The sequence below is a fragment of the Bubalus bubalis genome, chromosome 22 (genome assembly GCF_019923935.1).
Source record: "Bubalus bubalis isolate 160015118507 breed Murrah chromosome 22, NDDB_SH_1, whole genome shotgun sequence".
In the NCBI taxonomy this organism is placed as follows: Eukaryota; Metazoa; Chordata; class Mammalia; order Artiodactyla; family Bovidae; genus Bubalus; species Bubalus bubalis.
The window spans coordinates 18,633,266-18,649,532 of NC_059178.1; the positions used below are offsets into that span (position 1 = coordinate 18,633,266).

Here is a 16,267-nt window from a genome sequence, read left to right on the forward strand (position 1 = left end):
TACATATATTTAGAAATTCTAAAGAGGCTAACATGCTCATTGCAGTTTTAATGGACTGGGTCGCACATGTAATTAACAGTTCATAAAAATTACTCGGCTGGAGCATCCAGACATTCTCCATGAATGCTGTTTCAAGGCAAGTGCCATTCCCAGGTCCCTGATGTTCCTTCATTCCTTCACAGGTCAGGGGGTGAGTCCCAGAAGCAAGCGGCAATGCTTCAGAGTCCTGTTACAAAGCAGATGTTGTTCTAATTGGGCTGGAGAAACAGTTTGTTATTAATTAGTCAACAATTATTCATTGAGGAAAAATCAAAGTAGGGATTCTCTCTTTCTTTCAAGAGACCTTTAGAGTCATTAATGACTGGGGATCACCATCAGGACTCAAGTGTTCCTTTCATCCACAGTAATAACCCTCAGTGGCCTTGGCAACCATGGAGGCGATCACATTCTCCAGCAGTAGCACCTCTGACCTGCTTCAACAGCCTGCCCTGCTGGCCAGAGCAGCCAGGGAGGACGGAGAAACAGGGCCACAGATAGGCCCCATCCTGAGTGGTCTTTCAGGAGTCTTTCTCCTCGTGAGGACTCACTGCTTCTTGTTTTCTCCTGCCAGAGAGACGCCTCCAGAAGGGATGCTTGAATGCACCCCACTGCCACGGTACAGTCCTGCTCCATCCTCCCTGGTCTATTTTGGTACAAGGGTAAGAATTCCAAACAGCTTGGATAATAAACAAATTGTGTGATGTGCAGACAAATTTGGCAGTGGTTGCTTAGGAACTGACAACAGTGCAATCAAGAGGCGATCTCCCAGAGCAGCCCACACCAACACCTCTTAAAGAGACAATCAAAGTTCACAAAAACCATTCATTATATTTCAATAAGGAAATTTGTTATACCTTGAAAAATGATTAAATTTTTTGTCTTAAAACTTTTTTAGAAATTCAAATTCAACGTGGAAATAATGAGACCGGTTGTTAAGAATCTGGATGCACTGGTGTCCAGTGTACAGGATCTTCAGTGATTCAAGGACAAGGAAGATGGTGATGATGGAAGTGTTGCCTGACATTTACAGAGTGAGGACTTCACACCAGACACTAAGACAAGTGTTAACCTCTTAACTCGCTTAACTAGTCCTTGTCTCCCTATTAAAACCTCATCTAAAGGAAACTACCTTTAGGTACCAGTTTCGGAGGTCAACTTTAGATGAGGATCTTTTTCAAAATGCAGGTAAAGTCTAGCATTTGTTTGCCATTTTCCTAGGCCTGATAACTGGTCTGGAATATCCATGATTTTCATGGATTGGTTTTTATCACAATATGTTAATAATACCTATATTTTATACAGCATCAGTCACCCCTTAAAGGGTGGCTCTCTTTGAATAATGGGAGGAGAGTAACTTTACAGTGAAGAGAGCTGACTAACATACACGACCTCAGCCAGGGTGAGGGCCCCATAACAGTCATAAATCACATCAACAGTATCACCCTTCATCTATTACAAAGACTAGGATTCAGCAACAGTCAATCCCCCATCATGGAATTTTCCAAATATATTTCAACTTTTCCTACTGGCATGTCTTTCTTTAACAGCTGAAATTCCTTTCTCCCCAAAGGCATCTCACACCTCTGGAAACCTCCAGACACTGAAGACCCAGCCTCTAGGCCACCAGCTCCATGGAGCCATCCTTGCTCTCAGCTACAAGACCCTACGTGGCCATCTGATCTGGGCCTGTAACTCCTCTTATGAAAAGCCCATCTGTTCACCCAAAGCCAAGCACCATGCCCACCTCTCCCAGAGCATCCTCGTTACCCCTGTACTCTGTATTTCACACAATTCAAGAGATATACAGTACAAGTAACCACATGCTTATCTGGACAGCAAAGTTCTTGAGAGCAGAGTTTATCCCTATCTCATTTCTGCCAGTTCAGACACACTCACTCCAGCGAGGCCCTGTGGCCTCTTGGAACATGTAAGAAGAATGAGGACCCACCGTAAGAAGGAAAATGCTGCTCAGGAAAAATGTTCCCCGACTGCCCAGAAATGATAGCCAGTAGTCTCAGAAATTCACAGTGACAATAAATAACTCATACTTAAATCAAGCTTCTGGACATGATGAATGATGAAAAACAACATCCATTAATGCTAAAGAAAACAGGTGTTTTTACCCAATTTGTGGTAATTTATGCAAGTTGTCACTCTCAGCGACTGGCCAGGTAGGGCAGGAATGCTTTCCAAAATGACCATCAGCCTCAGGCCAGATGAGTAATAAATATAATGCTCAACACAGACTTACATTCTCTCTAAAATTACGAAGTCAGGAGGAAGACACTGATGAAGCTACTAAAATGGAAGAGACTAATCCACACACAAAAAACTACTTACCCACCTTCTTAGTAAACAATACAACTGTCAAACGAGCTCTGAGTCATCATCTAAGTCTTGATTCACTCCATCTATAAAGTAAGATAACATATATATATACACCCTATATATATATACCCTATAAGCTTCTCTCTCGACTTGTAATTCTGTGTCTTTGTATGAATACAGTTAGTTTCTCTGAGACATGCCTGGCTTGCTTATTAGGACAGACCAAGTAATTTTTCAACTCAAATACGACTTATTTACATTTCTTTGTGTCCTAAGGTAACAACTGCTATTCACCTGAGACATACAACAAAATTTAGATACTTAAAGACTGCTATCTTCCAGCCCACTTCAAATGAAAATAGCAACCCCAAAATCATCTATTTATCTAATATTTCATCTCACAGGTAAGAAAAGACCGACATTTCATCACAAGTAATCTAGCAGAACAGTTTAAAAACACAGAAGAGGAGTAGAGGAGATGAGGAAGAGGAGATGAAGAGGAGGAGATGAAGATGATATGGAGGAGAAGGAGAAGAGGAGGTGAGGAGGAGGAGGAGATGAGGCAGCAGCAGTGGGTCACAGCGGATCCCATCACAGCTGCTCTGGATGCTATGATGAGCTCAGAAAGGCAGCAAGACTGATGTCAACCTTCCTCTTATGGATTGTAACTCAAAGAAAAATCCCCTGCAACCCACAGTGTATTTGTATTTGCTTTCTTACATAATGTCCTCTTTCTGCTCTAGTACCCCACCCAGGACACCGCATTACATGCAGTCACACATCTCCTTAGGTTCCCTGCTGTGAGAGTTTCTCAGACTTCCTTGTTTTTCATGACCTTGGCGGTCTTGAGGAGGGATGGTTAGGCATTTTGTTGAATTCCCCTTGACTGAGATTTGTCTGCTTTTTTCCCCATGTGATGAGACTGCAGGTCTGGGTCTGGGGGAGGAAGACCACAAAGGCCCAGCATCATGTCTGTCATGTATCAGGAGTGCTCTTTGCAGGGCTCCCTGCTGCCAGAGGAGCAAGTCTTGTCTCACATCTTCAAAGACTTTAAAGAATGATACTCTTCAAGTATGTCTGCAAACTGCCTCTTAACACAGAAATAAACTACTGAGTTAGATCTTAAAAGGAGTTCTTTCTTAGAAAGTAATTATTTGCATGATTTGAACTTTAAATTCTTGTCTCACATCTTCAGGGCTTCCCTGATAGCTCAGTTGGTGAAGAAGCCACTTGCTATGCAGCAGACCCCACTTTGATTCCTAGGTCAGGAAGATCCACTAGAGAAGGGAAAGGCTACCCACTCCAGTATTCTGGCCTGGATATAGCCCATAGGGTTGCAGAGTTGGACACAACTGAGCGACATTCACTTTTTCTCACATCTTCAGACGCTTTCCTGTCACTAGACCCCCAAATTAAGGACTGCAAACCTGGCAACAACCAAAACGTCCTAGTGCCTTTGTGTGTACACAAGGTCATAAACACTTCGGTGGACAAATATTTTCAATGTGCACAACACAGGAAACCTTAATTTGTGGACAAAAATATTGATGCTGCTAAGTGATACTGAACAAATCACCAATATGAATCTTTACTTTCATCTGTTTCCCATTCATAAACAATTTTAACACTGTTTCAGGTCTACAAATATTTAGACTCAACTAGAACAGCACATTTACTAAAAATACGTAATAACAAAATACTAACCTTTTATCATTTTTCAATCCTTTCCTAAGAATATTTTTAAAATGGGGTAAGTCCTAACTGACCCACATGATAAAGTAAATAAAAAAGAGACTTTCACAATGGTCCAGTGATTAAGAATCTGCCTTGCAATGCAGGGGACATGAGTTCGATGCCTGAATGGGGAACTAAGATCCCACACGCCATGGACCCATCAGCAATTCAGTTTCCTTTGCTCAGACACATAAAAACACAATTAGGTATCAATATTTGCTATTCAACACAAATGCCTCTGTGAGTAAAATAATTTAACAAAAATATTGGTCTTTCTGAATCTTACTCACAAAACCTCCTGCCCTTCAGTGCCCAAAACTCCAACTTCTTATTATGTTTAATAAAATCAGCAGGTCATTAAAAACTGCCAGCAGGGAACTTAGTCTTTAAATGCTTGCATGGTGCCTCCCTTTACACCTCAAGGCAAACCTTGTGCCTGTTGAGGGGGGAAACCCTCTCAACTCAGCTTTTCTGAGGCACCACTGTGCTGTCCCAACCAGGCATCTCCCAAAGGTGACGGCCTCAGGAGCCCATTACAATGACAGTCAAATTCAACTAGGTGGCTGCCTGCTCTGGGGAAATGCAGGAAGTTGCTCTAGCTGGGGGCGGGGGGGGGGGGGGGGGCTGCAGCAGAGGCAGCACTCAGTATTCTGTCCAGGATGCCACCCAGGACTCAGCATGGACCCACTGCTGGACAGTGATGGATTTTCCAACAAGCCTAAGACCTGCTCTTGCACTCGAGCAGCATGTGCAGGAAGTTAATTTTTCAAATAGTTCTAGTTTTCAAAGAAGACCAGAATCTGCAATTCCAACTTTAAGGTATAAAGCACACTGTGTTTTAAATGGATGCCAGTCAAGTAAATAACAAAATCCTACATGCTTCCTTCCTTTTACCTCAGAGGACGATTTAACTGAAGCTAAGTCAGTACAGAAAGGAGATTAATCAAGGGAGACACAGTAGCTGAGAGACGTCTGTGCGTGCTGTCATCTTGCAATCTTACCAGCACCAGCACATTTCAAGATAACAAAAACAGTCACAAGAGTGCACAGCTATACTCACCAACCAGAATTTCAAATGAAACCATTCAAAGTGGCATAAATTCAAGAGAAGGGGATGCCCGCGTCAAGAGAAATGGAGTCCCAGCTCCTTCAATGCTCCTTTCCTGGGGTTTCAAATCCTGGGACCCACCAGCATGCAGCCCTGCACCCCCTCTTCACCTCTGCAGGTCAAGTGAGCAGTGGGGTGGGCCAGCCCTCGACAGCAGCAGACCTGGCCAGTCCTGCACCCACAGCGCACCCACGCCCCCTACCGGTGGCATAGAGGTTAGCATTTTTGCTCCAGATGCCAATTTGTTGTTTAGTCGCTTTAATCTAACCCTTGTAGATTAGCTGGTAAGGAATCCGCCCACAATGCGGGAGACCTGGGTTCAATCCCTAGGTTGGGAAGATCCCCTAGAGAAGGAAAAGACTACCCACTCTAGTATTCTGGCCTGGAGGATTCCTTGGTCTGTAGCATGACAGGCTCCTCTGTCCATGGAAATCTCCAGGCAAGAATTCTGGAGTGGACTGCCATTTCATTCTCCAGGGGATTTTACCAACCCAAGGACTGAACCTATGTCTCCTGCATTAATAGGCAGATTCTTTACCAACTGAGCTACCAGGGAAGCCTGAGTTTACTTAACATCGACTCAATTTTATATACAGATTCACTTTGCTTCCTAGGTGCTGCAAGTGGCAAAGAATCCACGTGCCAGTGCAGGAGATACAAGAGACAAGGGTTTGATCCCTAGATTGGGACAAACCCCAGAGAAGAATGGCAACCCACTCCAATATTTCTTGCCTGGAAAATTCCACGGACAGAGGAGCCTGGCAGTCTGTGGGGGTCACAAACTAAACAAAGAATTACAGAATCCTCAGCTTCTTGGCCCAGGTCTCTTACCAGTTTTTCTTGAACTTACATCTTTTACAAAAAAAACACACAAAAAGCCAAAAGCAAATACAAATCAATCAAAAAGATCTGGTGCAAAAACTAAAAAAAATCAAACCAAACCAAAAACCAACCCTGTTTTACATAACCTCCACTGGCAGCTGGTCGTTTCATTTTATTTCCTTGTTCCTGGGCCAGGGTTAGGGTTAAAACTCATTTGCTCAGTGACAGTCTCCGTGGTCAAGGGCAAAGGCAGTAATCTTCTGGGGGAAGTCTCCAGAGTGTTCAGTGGACAGGGTGGCTTCTCAACCCTCATCAGAGAGACTTCTACGTTTGTCTCTCTGCCTACCGTTCTTCCCTTTAAAGGAGCCAACTGACATGTAACTAAAAAGGATGAGGACCCGATGTGCGACCCCTCCATGGACAGTGTGAGCAGTATGGCTCGACAGACCCGTGGGAAGGGATCTGACTCCAGCCTCCACCATTGGAGGTGCAGCTAGAGCATTTCTGCTCTTCTTCAAGAAAGATTATAAAACCTCTAGGTCTCTTTCTTCAAGTCCTCCCTATTTCAAGGTATTTTCCTCCAAACTACAAGGGAAAATAAGCAAACCTTCTCATTTATTTAGATTAAAAAAGTAAATAACATTCTTCTTTATAAAAAAAAAAGATAAAATTTCTGTTTACAGGATGATTTAACTATGGGCTGCATTAAAATTTTAACCAGCTTTCTGAAAATAAGTTTGACACATGTGGAGCATCATCAGGAAGCCCAATTACCAAACATCCCCAGACCTGCAGTGAGGCAATCACCCTTTGATTTTAAAAAACACTGATACATTCATGCGGATGCTACATTAGGAAGAAAGAGAGTTATAGGAAAGCGCAGGTAAGAACTGCCTTGAAATAAGCATCCGTAAAATGTGAAGAAGGCAGCAAAGTGTAAAACCACGAGGTGTTTCAGTGGCAGAAACCAGAAGGCAATGACTGGTTCTGACAACCCACAGGAAGCAAGGAAGGCCGGCCACAGGAGAGTCAGGAGGTGCACCTGAAGCTCTTCCAGTGAACTAAACACAAACAGGAATGCAGCAACCCCATGCACCATTCAAATCAAATGAATTTTAAATAATCTTGCATTTTAAATAACTGTTTCATAGTTTTCACAGCATCATTGTACTTTGCCTCTTAAGAGTCAAGTTAAGAGAGATGAGCACATTTCCTTGGGCCTCCCTCACCTCAGGGAAAGACACAAGATGTTCAAGAGAAAAATGGAGAAGTCCTTTTAATTCCCAATGTGGAACATCACTCACCTACTGAGGTTAGTCATTAAACTCAATTCAAAAAAAAGCCCACTTCTTTCTCCCTCCTTCCAGCTATAGACAGACACCTTCAAGCCTTTATCACATAAATTCAGACATATTGAATGCTACTTCATGGTAAGGATTATAGCACAATAACAAATCATCAACAGTCCCAGGCAACTGGGGTACCACTCATAAATAAAATCAATATTTGAACTAAACCCAGATTAGTAAAACCTTGCTAGGCATAAAGGGGAAATGCTCTGGTTTTGTTGCAGGAAGGGGAACCCCTTCCAGGGCCTGAAAGTGGGCTCTTGTCTAACACTGGAAATGAACTGTTCAAGGAGACATGTGCTGACAAAGCAAGAGATTTTATTGGGAAGGGGCAACCAGGAGGAGAGCAGTAGGGTAAGGAAATCCAGGAGGACTGCTCTGCCACATGGCTTGAACTCTTGGATTTTGTGGTGATGGGATTAGTTTCCAGGTTGTCTTTGGCCAATCGTTCTGACTCAGGGTCCTTCCTGGTGGCACACACACCGCTCAGCCAAGATGGATGCCGGCGAGAAGGATTCTGAAGGGTGGTCAGACATGTGGTGTCTCCTTTTGACATTTCCCGAACTCTTCTTGTTGGTGGTGGTTTATTAGTTCCAAGTTCCTTACCAGGACCTCCTGTCAGAAAGTAACTCATACAAATAGTTACTATGGTGCCTGGCCAGGGTGAGCGGTTTCAGTCAGTGTGTGCCCTGTGCCGCTCCCCACCAAAAAAAATGTGAAAAATTAAGATAAGCTAAATGTAAATCCTTAATTCTTTCTACTTTCTTTCCCATTAAGCCTTTCTCCTTGAGATGTTCTACAATCCCCAAATCTACTAGTTTCAATGTTGTTTTATCCTCCCTTCTTACTCTTTCAAAGAAATCATGGAAATCATCAAATGTTTGACAATAGTTGGAGACCAAAAATACATCCAAGTGGACTGATAGATTATCAGTCTGAAATATCAACTCTGGTAAGAAAAATATCCCTCTCTGCAGATTAATGTACACAATTCAGTCAGAGGCTCTTCAGGCTGACACCAAACTTAAGCCTGTAACTAGAACAGAGAGTGTCAGAGAGAACCTGTTCACCAGTTTATCCCTGAACCCCCAACACATAGCAGGTGCTCAGAAAATATGATGGATGAATTAATAGCTGTTATTGACCAAAACCAAGAAAAACATGATGCACACTAATTTGGCAAAGTGAAGCTCACTTCTATTTCACTGTTCTGCCTTCCAGCCAACAGACTTGACAGGGGGTCTCAGAGCTCCTGATCAAGGGCTCCTTCTGCTGTCCCCACACTGGATGGGATCCACTGGCCCTGGCCTTGGGCCAAGTGTGCCCTGCCTGGTAAGAACTCAGGAGCAAAGAGGGCTTCACTGAGTGACTAGGAAGCCAGGATGTTCACAAGCACTCCTGCTATTAAAGTTGTTACACTGATGAACACGCCTCTGCCCTGCTTCTGCCAAGCCTGCCAGCAGCCAAGTCTTCTCCATGAACATAAAACCACTCTCCAAGTGATAAGCATCAAAATCTGGGGTGAGATCAGCCCAGTTGACAAGGTCATCTGGCTGCTTGACCACTGCACTCCTTGAACAAATGTCCTTATTCCACTCCCATCCACCTGCCTCCTTCACACTTCTTCAGCCCTGAACGTTAACATTCAGTGGCATTGGTAACGTTTCTCTATGACCAGTGAAGTTTATGGGAATATGTTTTCCTGGGGACCCTGAAATTACTGAAACTCCAGAATTAAAACCAAAAGCACCCTAGGATTCAATGCTGGGTTTTTATGAATTTGGGCTCATTCAAAGAAGTAAAGTTATCTTTGCCCCCAATAAAGAAGCTGGCTATGGCTTTGGGCTGACGTCACATCACCACCCCTTTCCACTGTGGGTAAGCCTCCCCTGAATGATGTCGACAAGGACCGGCAAGGACTTCCAGCCGGTGCCCGGCCCCCAGCACCACAGGACACACATACGGTGGTTTCTTAGGTGGAATTCAGTCCTCAGGGCCATCAAGTGCAGACACGCTGCTAAGCACAGTATCATCTACACAGTATGAAACTGGTCTGGTGTTGAGACTTTCTACCTTTTGTGGATAATCCATCTTGAGGGGCTGCCTGGTGGTGGCACCAGAGGCCCATTTGTTCCGCATCTCAGCAAGGCTACCAAATAAGCTGATCGTGGGAGCAAGGACTAGCCTGATACAGCCAGTGCTCAAGAACAGATTAGACAGGAAAACGGAAGCACTTCTTACTTTAAGCCAACTGATAAAACTAAGTCACTCAGCAGTAACAGCACAAAACCTAAACGACATGAAACTGAGAGTCAAGATCTAAGGAAAATAAAGGGTGACTTGGTCCCAGCAGTAGACGGACAGCGTGGTTCTCCACAACCTGTATGGAAACTTATGGAAGAATATTTGGTACTTTAGTGACAACTCAAAGCCTTCCCAGTACTTTCAACTCAAAGACTTTACTTTCCAGCCCAGATCTGTCTCCTGTGCTGACCCAGAACTTCTATACTATATGTAGTACTAATTTCAAAGAGATCCGATGCCAGTGGAATAGATGGTTTCAAGTATGTTTTCCTAGAAGCGTCAAAAACCACATTTTTAGTATAACTTCAAATGTTTCAAAATATTATTTAAGTTGCCATTAATCCTGAACTAAAACATCCTTTACTGTGGAACACCCCCTTGTACTAATCATGAATTAAAACAAACCACAACAAAACAAGAACCCTGTTTCATTCACCAGTTCCTGGCTCTTAATAAGTAAGAAGGGCATGTGTGTCTGTGTATAGGGACATTTGCACACACACACGCACACACACACACAGGTACCTCACTTTTCCTCCTGATAATTCTGACCTTTCAGGTTTCCGTGTGTATTAATACCTGCCCACCTGGCTGGCAGACCTTTTCACAATATGCCCTTCAAGATTAACAAAAACAAACACAAAACCCAGCAATTTGAAAATAGACAATGACAACCCTAGGGAAGGCTAGAGAAACAAAGAAAGGAACTAAGGGCAAGACCTAGACAGACAGACAGACAGATACACTCAAAGAAATCACTTCCCACCAGGGTCTGGGCTGTGCAGCCAATCAGGCAGGTACACGCAGCTCTTCACTCTGCAGACTTGCTTAGTGCTGAAGTCGGCTGTCTGCCCAGGAGAGTGAGGTAATGTCTAGGTTTAATGCCAAAATCTCTCTCACTGGCAGGACATATCGGGTAAATATTTCTACTGCAGGAGACCACATTCATTCGCGCTGCTGCCAGTTTTATTGTTGTTGTGCTCATTAATATTTACACTTAGTCCATCGTACCTGGTTAAGGCTGGAGATGGGAAAATCAGGGTTTCGCTGAAACCATGTTACCAGGTTTGGGAGAAAAAGAGTCCATCTCTCACCCTGCTCCCCACCCCCCAGTCTCCCTGAACCATGAGGGCGGCAGCACAGGCCTCCTGCATCCCTTCACACACCCTGGGTCACACACAGACCCCCCTCCATCAGCCTGTCCTGGTGGCTGTAAATCTGTAAACTGCTGGGGTTTCCTCCATGCCATCCTCTCAGCAAGAACAGGAAGGAGCCGTGAAGCCCACTTCATGCTGCCTTGGTAGCTGCAGTATGTGGAAGCCTCGTAGACTGCCAGGGGCGGGCAGGCAGGGGGCTCCCCCCAGCTGGGGCAGCTCTCACTACCCATCTACCCATCTTCTGATGTGCTTTCACACATTCCTTTCAAAATTTTATTGTGATAATCATCACAGCAATAAGACTCTTTTCAAAATCTGTTGAAAAGCCAATCCTTCCCCTCCATTGCTATGTCTCCTTAGGCAGCTGCAAGTTCACCTAAAGCCAACCTGCTCCGTGGGCAAGGCTAGTCCTTCCAGGGGCTCTCCCTCCGTAATGTTCCCCTGCCTGTAAAACGGGCTCAGAGCTGGTGCTCCTTAGCACTTGCCCACGTTAACTGCCTCGTCTCACAGCCTCACTTGCCTCCTCAAAAATCCTCAACAGGGCTTCCTGGTGGGCCGGTGGTTAAGAGTCTGCCCGCCAGTGCAGGGGACACCAGTTCGATCCCTGGTCTGGGAAGATTCCACACGTCTTTGGGCAACTAAGACCATGTTCCTCAATTACTGAACCTGCACTCGAGAGCCTGGGAGCCACAACTACTGAGCCCGTGCTCCATAACAAGAGAAGCCACTGCAGTGAGAAGCCCACGCATCACAACTAGAGAAACACCTTGCCGCAAAGAAGACCTGGTGCAGCCAAAAATCAAATTAATAAATAAATCTTTTTTTTTTAATCTTCAATGAGTTCCTTCAGAAAAGAGAATAAAAACTGCTTAGACTTACATCCTGATTTTCTAGAATCTGACCCCAATTTACCTCTCCAGTAATGCTCCTTAAACTCAGCCTTTATCTCCAAGTAAGCTGGCTTTTCGTGACCAATTCCCAATTCCCCCACCTGTCAGGCTGCTTGGGAAAGACAATTCTACAAGACACCCCAACCCCAACAACAGGGTCTGCCTGGGCACCACCCACCAGTGCTGTCCCACACCCAGCACTGGAGAAACTGCCAAAACCTTGAGGATCTTCTCAAGGCCAGTGGGTTAGCATTAGATGGAGACCATACTGCATGCCCGCACCCACACCACCTTCCCTGCATACGCTGCACCCTATACTCCTCACAAACCCAACACTCACAGAAACACTCTCCACAAGACAGCCCCAAAGGATGTGCTGGACACCATCTTCTACAGGTAACCACCCAAACACATTTTCTCTAGAGCACTCTCCAGCTCCCTGTCCTGTTCTTTTCAACAATCTGAACATGAATCATTTCTGGCACCTGGTTTTTCTGGGAGATGCTACCTGCACTGTCCACTGTCCCTGTACTCCAGCTTAAAGGTCCTGAGCGCAAACACCAAACCACAAGGGCCTAAGGAGGCAGCCACCATGGCTTCTGCAGCCTCATGGGGTTGAAGGTGCCCCAGGACGTCTTCTAAGGTCAGACCGGCTTTTAAGAACTTAGATCCAGGTCAGTCGCCTCCCCAAGGAGCAGACTTGGCATTTCTATCTCCCAAGCACATGTAACAGGAAGGGGTTGCATTTTCTTGGTTGTCCTGTGGAAACTATGTCAAATTCAAGAAGGGACATCACTGTCTCTGCCTCGCTCAGCCACACCTGCCTCCGGCCACATGGAGAGCCGCTTGCTTCCAGCCCAGACGGCGGGAGAGCCTGCCAGTCTGGGCGCCTTCCCAGGAACAGTACCTGTGTCTCCCCCGCCTCCCCGCAACGTGTGCCTCCCCTCTTTGGGATCTAAGGAAAAAAGGGTCAGAGGTTTAGTTCAAGTTCCTTTTTCTCCCATTTTTAGAGTAAGTTAGTAAAGGAAGCACAGAAACTACAGTGAAGATGGAGAGATGAAGAAAGGAAGCAACATGCCCTGGCACCCCTTCAGAACAGGTGCTGCCTACCTGAGGCAGGGCCTCTCCCCAGGAAGGGGGCCACATCCCGGTCCCAGCCCATTCCCCCAGGAAAGCCCAGGAGAGCTGACTCAGGTACACCACATCTGCTGATGTGGACAGAACCAGTGTGTTGGGGTTCACCCTCTAGACGCCCAGGCTGTGGTCAGCTGGCATTGCTCCCTTCAGCTTGTCCAAAGTGAGGAGATTTACACTCTCTATGGAGCTGACAGGATGCAGGCAAGAAGTTCAGGGAAAGACAAGACTTTCTGAAAGACAGCTGTGCCTTGGGGACGCCTGGGAAGATCTGAGAACAGCTCTGGGAGGCCGGCCCACTCACTGCCTGGAGCTCTGATTCCTCCTTCTCCAGGGATCCTGTGCTACAAGATGTTTTCATCTCTGATCTTTTCCTTTCCAGGCAGGAAGATGCAAAAACCATCTAGTTTCCCCTCTGTTGTTCACTCTCAGGACACAAGAAGAATGGATGAAGGAGCAAAAAAACAATTATTGCTAAATTTAGGTTGCTGGAAGATTTTTTCCAAATTAAAAGCCTTCCCGGGTGTCTGCACTGAGATGTAACTATTAATGAAAGATCCCAGGTGGCTGACTCTGGGGTCAGGCCCATAGGGTCACTGCACCTCTGCAGAACAGGACACATGCTATGATGACTGAATTTCAGCTCTATTTCTGCAACTCCTCAAAGAGGGCCCCTTCCAAGGTTTACAGCAGACCCTTCTGGGTAATTTTTTTGAGGCAAATATTGATGCATGACTATAGACTTAAAGTCCAGCAACCAGGCCCCTCTCTCCCAGTGGAGCAGAGTGGGCTCCCGCTGTGGATGCCCTGCCCCATTCAACCACACTCAGTGGGTAGAAACGCACTACTTCCATCCTGTAAGCCCCACACATGAGTGAAGTGACCCTCAGAAGGTGCCCATATCCCTGCGAGGCCAAGCGGGCTCCCTGCCTCTAGCACCACTAGCTAGAGCTGCCATGACAAGATCTAGCTCTGCAAGGTGCTCAGAGATTCAGTAGAAAAGAAAGCCAGCCAGGTGAGTCTCTAAGACCTTCTATAATTAAGAGACTAAACTCTAGAAACCAATAGTCAGGGCAGACAGTGTCAACCGGAGCAGCATGGGGCTCAGCAATACACAGGGCTCACTGGTCTCGCACCTGCGGCCTGCTGTCCAGGGCCAGGTCTGTCTTGGGGCGGTCACCCCACATCCGGCGGCAGAGGACGACCCAAGTCCACAGCGCCATCCTCTGCACCTCTCCCAGCTCGCACCCCTAACGCCCATGCTAGCCGAGTTTGCACAAAACTGACCTGAAAAAGAGCGCATCTTTTCTCCCCCACCGCACGCCCACATCCCCCCTCCCGCAGGAAGCCGGCGCGCATTGATTTCTGTCTGATTACACAGAGCCTGCCCTGACTTTCCCGTTACTCGAGCCGGCGTCTCGGTGCGTGTCCTCAGAGACCGGGCTCCGCAGGCAGGGCGTCTAGACAGTATTCATGACCCATCTGTCTGGCAGGCCCGCGGCCGGCCGGCAACTCCATTAGGACTGCAGCCGCGTCTCCGCCTCCGCCCCTCCCCTGCCTGCTCTCCCCTTGCAAAGCAGGAATCTGACACTGAAAATTACTATCATTGTTGCAGTTCTCAAAATAGCACTGCCAGACTGTCATTAACATCCACGCTAGACTACTAAATATTTAAAGAAGTGGATAAATCTCATCTGAAGTGGGACAGCCCGCACACAGGAAAGCAGTAACAGAATCAAAACGTGAATCTTAAGAGGTTGTTTTCATCCAGTAAATTTAGTGTCACAGCAGAAGAAAGGGTGCCTGGGTTTACTGAAACCCCTTCCTTTGCTCTCTGCCTTTGTTTACTTGTAAACGCTGAGTGGCCTTTCAAGACTTTACAAGATTTTAACTGATCAGAAATCCATCTAGAGAAACAGAGGCACAAACCAAAGGGGCAGGTGAAGGGGCCCTCTTGGCTGGGGAGGGGGATAAGCCTGCCCTTCCCAACCCAATCTTCTTTAAATGCCATCTTGGGTCATTTACACAATCCAGGTAAGGGTTTTGCCATGGATTCTTTTTCCTTTTTTTAACTTGACACTGGGGCGGGCAGCCCTGTGTAAAGAACACACAGTGCTGCGAGGACAGCATGGCTCAAGGCCAGAGGCTTCTCCTACTGGCCTTGACTGAGGCAGGACCACCCCAGCCTCCGTGCCTGGGGCAACACAGCATTCTGGGGGACCTCCCACCCTCCCTGTGGAGGCCACACCAGTCTGATCACAGGGCGTCTGGAGGGGCATCAGGGGACGAGAGCTAACAGCCCACGTCCGACTAAGGGGCCCTGTGCACACAGCCAAGAGGGGTGAACAGTGGCAGAAATGCACACGCTCTGCTCACTGGATCCCACCAGGTGGGTGTTCACATTCTCACCTCCTGGCAGGAAAGGAGAGCGGAAAGGGGAATGGATTTCCTGCAGGACACGTAAACAGGACACAGCCGGGCAGAACTGAAGGACAGATTCAGCACTCCACCTCAACAAAACCAATGACCCTTGATATCTGAGGGCTTCTGGGTTCACGTTTCAGAATCTATTTGAAAATCCAGGATGAATCCAAGAATACCATTGTCTATGTATCAATCAAAAACTGCCATATAAACAACTGTCTTCCCTGGTGACTCAGACGGTTAAGAATCCACCTGCAATGTGGGAGATAGGGTTTATTCAGTGGGTGGAGAAGATCCCCTGGAGAAGGGAAGGGGAATCCACTCCAGTATTCTTGCCTAGAGAATCCCATGGACAGAGGCACCTGGAGGGCTACTGTCCATCGGTTTGCAAAGAGTCGGACACAATTGAGCAACTAACACACACATATACACACACACACTAACGATTGTGGGGCACTCACTTATATGGTCTTTCATAATAATGCACTGTTTGATCTTTACCCGACAAACCTTTAAAAACTGAAGTGTAAATTCTTAACTTATTAAAAAAAAATCATGAAAAAAACAAATACCTAGAAGCTAAAACCAAAAAACCCACAGCCTGAGTTCAGTTCCTTGATCCAATATGCAAGAGCTATGTGACCCTGAAAAAATTATTTAACCTATCTGAGCAATGTTTCCTAGGCAACCTTTCTAGACTTGCAGGTTTTGAGATAAATGACAAGATGCATATAAACAGCCAGCACTCAGCAAATGGCAGTTCTCTACCCACCTCATCCCCAGCCTAAGGAAGCCTGCATACAATACAGGCCTTCAGATAAACTCGCAAGACTAATCGCCAGAAAAATGGGACTGCGACGCCTCTGGTAAGTGAGGATGAGACTCAGGGGAAGCAGCAGTGAGGGAAGGCTCCACCCCGGCCATCAACATTTAAGAAGAGGAGACAGTGGAAGGAGGGCTCTCCCAGCACCATGCCCT

At 46.2% G+C, this 16,267-nt stretch overlaps 1 protein-coding gene across 12 annotated transcripts in view; it reads right to left on the reverse strand.

Annotated features, from left to right (window-relative positions):
* LDLRAD4 (low density lipoprotein receptor class A domain containing 4) overlaps positions 1-16,267 on the reverse strand; it is a 158,698-nt gene that overhangs the window by 26,166 nt on the left and 116,265 nt on the right. The window lies entirely within an intron of this gene.